The sequence below is a fragment of the Palaemon carinicauda genome, unplaced genomic scaffold, assembly GCF_036898095.1.
Source record: "Palaemon carinicauda isolate YSFRI2023 unplaced genomic scaffold, ASM3689809v2 scaffold427, whole genome shotgun sequence".
NCBI classification, from domain to species: Eukaryota; Metazoa; Arthropoda; class Malacostraca; order Decapoda; family Palaemonidae; genus Palaemon; species Palaemon carinicauda.
In genome coordinates, this window is record NW_027171681.1 from 111694 (window position 1) to 117500 (window position 5807).

Consider the following 5807-nt stretch of genomic DNA (forward strand, 5'->3'; position numbering starts at 1 on the left):
CTTGCATTAGAAGTTCTTTGACCTCTTTTTAGCTCCCACACCCCTTGCATTAGAAGTTCTTTGACCTCTTTTTAGCTCCCACACCCCTAGCATTAGAAGTTCTTTGACCTCTTTTTAGCTCCCACACCCCTTGCATTAGAAGTTCTTTGACCTCTTTTTAGCTCCCACACCCCTTTCATTAGAAGTTCTTTGACCTCTTTTTAGCTCTCACACATCTAGCATTAGAGGTTTTTTGACCTCTTTTTAGCTCCCACATCTCTAGCATTAGAAGTTCTTTGACCTCTTTTTCGCTCCCACACCTCTAGCATTAGAATTTCTTTAACCTCTTTTTAGCTCCCACACCTCTAGCATTAGAAGTTTTTTTACCTCTTTTTAGCTCCCACACCTCTAGCATTAGAAGTTCTTTAACTTCTTTTTAGCTCCCACACCTCTAGCATTAGAAGTTCTTTGACCTCATTTTTGCTCCCACACCTCTAGCATTAGAAGTTCTTTGACCTCTTTTTAGCTCCCACACCTCTAGCATTAGAAGTTTTTTTTACTTCTTTTTAGCTCCCACACCTCTAGCATTAGAAGTTCTTTGACTTCTTTTTAGCTCCCACACCTCTAGCATTAGAAGTTCTTTGACCTCTTTTCAGCTCCCTTACCTCAAGCATTAGAAGTTCTTTGACCTCTCTTTATAGCTCCCACACCTCTAACATTAGAAGTTCTTTGACCTCTCTATTTAGCTCCCACATTTCTAGCATTAGAAGTTCTTTGACATATATTTCCAGGTTCCATACTTTTAGCATTAGAGGGTCTTCAATCTATATTTTGAGGTGCCTTACAACTATCATTAGAGGCTCTCTATTTTTAGGTGTCTTACCTCTGGCATTAGAGGCTCCTCTTCGCTGTTCTCTCCTGTCTTCTAGTTTTCAAGATCTTCTTTCATTAGATTATCTGTTTCTTTCGAGATTTCATTGTCTCTTTTCCTTAGTTCGTCAGTGTCCTTCTAGATTTCAAAAGAAATTTCAGTGCCGCGATTCCTCACTTCGTCAGATTCCTCAGGGAAATCAAAGGCATTTATTCTTTACCTATCTGGGCAATGAGTAAAGAGATGAATACTATCGATTTCTCCGCATACACTATCATGCCAAAGTAAATGACGAGCAACATGATATATTGAAGAACTACACGTCACTCACCGTTCAGTTGAACCATTCTGCCGCCATCCTCATTCCCTGCAAAACGTTTTTGCACCGATACAAAGCCTCGTACTTTTTCCAACAGTCTCCTTTAATAAGACATCGTCGCAAAACCCCAAGCAAAGGATCCTTCAAGGCGCATACATTATGATCCTCAAAGCTCAGCTGCCAACGGAAGATCCCGTCTTTCTATAGGTCGGGGGATATAAAACGAACGATCGGCAACTTTGGCAGCAACCAAAACCATCTGTACTTGATGGTGTCCCGAAGACGTAACACATAATTCTTACCGGCAGCTTCCTATTCCACCAGAACGCGATCTCTGTGAGTTAAGTGAAATCCTTCTCCCAGTCATCAACTCATTTCCTCTTACTCCTATTGACGCGCAATTCCTCGGTTAGATTTCGCCAGCTACATACAGATCATGTGAGGCGTTGCAGGCTACGTTTGAAAAAATGAAGATCAGGTCTTCAGAAGTCATTTGAAGCTCGGGCGGAGTCGTTCAGGACTACTGCTGGAAATTTCAGTTCTGGAGTCATTCAGAAATTCATGTTAAGTATACGGCTATGTGCTTTGAAGACTTTTGGAAATTCGGGAAAGTTTTCTTCCGAAACCGTTCTGAGATTCCGTTCTGGAGGCATTCAGAATTCCATGCTAAGTCTATGGCTATTTTTTCTGAAGCCATTTGGAAATCCGGGAAGTTTTCTTCCGATACCGTTCTGAGATTCCGTTCTGGAGGCATTCAGAATTCCATGCTAAGTCTATGGCTATTTCTTCTGAAGCCATTTGGAAATCCGAGATTTTCTTCCGAATTCTTTTAGGACTCGCGAAAAATTCCATTCTTGTTTTATAACAATAACAACAACAATAATAATAATAATAATAATAATAATAATAATAATAATAATAATAATAATAATAAACTACGTGATTTGGTTTATGGATTTGAGATGAAAAGTTTTGAAGACGCTAAACGCTCAACTTTGCAGTTTGAAAGAAACTTTAAAGATACCCGGACGAAGGGCGAAGGGTAATTAAGGTTTAAAGCAAACCGAATTGAAATAGTTGATTTCAGCTAAATTATTTCAGGTTTGGGATTTAGAACAATCTATTTTTGGTACGAATCGATATATATATATATATATATATATATATATATATATATATATATATATATATATATATATATATATATAATATATATACATATATATACATATACTGTATATAGTTTATGTATGTGTATATACATGCATGTATATAAGCTTTTGCAGTATATGAATATTCTGTGTATATATGTATATTTTTACGATGTATATATATACATATATATACACAGACATATATATACATACATATACATATATATAATATATACATACATATACATATATATAATATATATATACATATATATGTATATATATATATACATATATATATATATATAAACTTTTTTTATATATTATATGAATACAGTATATTTGCATGTACTGTACACACATACACACACACACACATATATATATATATATATATATATATATATATATATATATATATATATATATATGTATATATATATGTATGTATATATATACACATGCATACATATACATACATACATACATACATATATACTGTTTGTAAATACGTACATCCCTAATTATAGCAGCCTTCGTATTCTCCCAACGGTTTATACATGCAAAAGCAAATGTAAAATGCATATCACTAAGTTATGGCCTAACCTTGATATTTCATCGAGATTCCAGGCGTGGACAAGATATCTGTCCGCAAGCCACTGTACATTTTGTTCTTCAAAACTTAATAACATCTTGAAATCACGATCAAGTGTGGGTAAACGGGGCATGTATTGTTTAACATGCCTCACATCCACAAAATCTGCCATCGTGCTGAGAATCAGACAGAACAACCTTTCTCTTCGAACTGCAGTCTGCTACTGACCAGACTCATCTTTTTCGAAGCATATGCTCTCTATATGAAGTAAAGGGTCTTCTTTATGTATAACCATTTACTTTTATGTGATTATAAGGATATGCTTTTGCTCTAAAAGTAGAAGCTTTTGCTTGAAATGTTTATGAATACAAGTAGAAGGATTTCCTTCATATTTTGCAAGTAAAAGCATATCCTTTTCATTATGAATACCGCCCAATATTGAAAGTCCTTGGTCAAAGGTCAAGGTCGAGTAAAACTTCGACCGGATTAATCCAAGCTGGTTTCGAGAAATAAGCTACTAGTACCATGGCTGAGGTTTGTGCTCTCAAATTGCTTTTCTAGTTTTGAGTCAACAAAGAATTTGTCAAACAATTCTTCTTCACCCAACGGGTTACTGCACGGTAATAGTTCAGTGGCCACCTTCCTCTTGGTAAGGGTAGAAGAGACTCTTTAGCTATGATAAGCAGCTCTTCTAGGAGAAGGACACTCCAAAATCAAACCATTGTTCTCTAGTCTTGGGTAGTGCCATAGGTTCTGAACCATGGTTTTCCAGTATCTTGGGTTAGAGTTCTCTTGCTTGAGGTTACACTCGGGCACACTATTCTATCTTATTTCTCTTCCTCTAGTTTTGTTAATTTTTTTATAGTTTATATAGGAGATATTTATTTTAATGTTGTTACTCTTCTTAGAGTATTTTATTTTTCCTTTTTTTCTTTCATCACTGGGCTATTTTCCTTGTTGGAGCCCCTGGGCTTATAGCATCCTACTGTTCCAACTAGGGTTGTAGCTTAGCAAGTAATAATAATAATAATAATAATAATAATAAAAATAATAATAATAATAATAATAATAATAATAATAATAATAATGATAATAATGATAATAATAATAATAATAACAATAATAATAATAATAATAATAATAATAATAATAATAATAATAATATCTGATGAGGAATATCTGAGGAAAGACGCAGGTGTATCCAGAACTTAGTCTCTTGACAAGCGACCTTGACCTGAAAATGAAATGTTAAGAATCTTACCACAAATATTTTAAGCTTAGTGTGAACCGGGGTTCTTCATTAGAGCTTTTAAAATAGCTATCTAATAATGCAAATGCTTTGTTTATTTTACGGTTTTTTAAAGATATGGAGTTTTTCAATGATATTGTTTTCATTGATTTTTTTTTTTTAGATTTTTATTCCTTGAATATGTTTATCTATGTTGTTATAATTTTCTTAATTTTGATCTAATTTTCCTTTTTATATAATTATAATTATAATTGTAATTATAATTATATAAATTATATAAGTTATTTAAATTATATAAGTTTTATAAATTATATAAATTATTATTATATAAATTATATAAATTATTATTATATAAATTATATAAATTATTATTATATAAATTATATAAATTATATAAATCATTATTATGTAAATTATTATTATATAAATTATTATTATAATTATATAAATTATTATTATAATTATATAAATTATTATTATAATTATTTAAATTATTATTATTATATAAATTATTATAATTATATAAATTAATATTATAATTGTATAAATTAATATTATAATTGTATAAATTAATATTATAATTGTATAAATTAATATTACTGTATAATTATATAGATTAATATTATAATTAATATTATTATTAATATTATAATTGATATTATTATTGATATTATAATTAATATTATTATTAATATTATGATTAATATTATTATTAATATTATTAATATTATTAATAATAATAATAATATTAATGATATTATTAATAATATTATTAATAATATTATTATCATTATTAATATTATTATTGATATTATTATTAATATTATTATTAATATTAATAATAATATTAATAATAATATTAATGGTTATTGTTTTTCTTGTTGTTGATGATGATGAAAGTGAGGGAGAAACTACAAACATTCTTGCTTTATGCATAGGAAAAGCAAATAAGGAATGACCCAGAGGCTGCCAGCCAGTCCCCTTCGCAAAGTCACGTACCTCCCAGTCCGTGAGATGTACAAAATCTTCCGGCGGTGGAAGAGGATTGAAACAGCACATCTTAAATCTTGTCGAGTATTCAGATAGCAGCACGATCGTGCTTGTGTACCCTTTCTTGTCATACTGCTGAGTGTCAAACATGTGTTGTTATCGTTTAGGTGTTTACCGTCTTCGGAATTTTTCTTTGAAGAACTTCGATCATTTCAAGGCAGGTTCCTCCTTGCCAAGATTCTTGGCCAGATTGTGTTGTACTATGCCAGCGGTATTTTTAGATTGATTTCAGAAGTAGGTCTTCTGAAAGCTATTTAATTTTTATTAGGACAATTGTGATATTACGATTTTAAATATAATTCTTTTACTCTATATTTATAAAACAATATTGGCATTATTTAACTTTTATGTGGACATCTTCGCTTTTATGGTTTCAAGTTAAATATTATTTTATTCGTTATTCATAGCAAACGATATCTGTGTCAACGACCTTCGATATCAGGATGCAAGGACACTCCAAATCAATCAATGAATGAATCAATCAAGAATGAATGAATTTACGAATGTGAAAATACAATAAGCACTTAAGCACCCTAAAAATGCTTAGTAAATGTCTTCCAGTATAATCCACTAAATGCATTGATATCTGA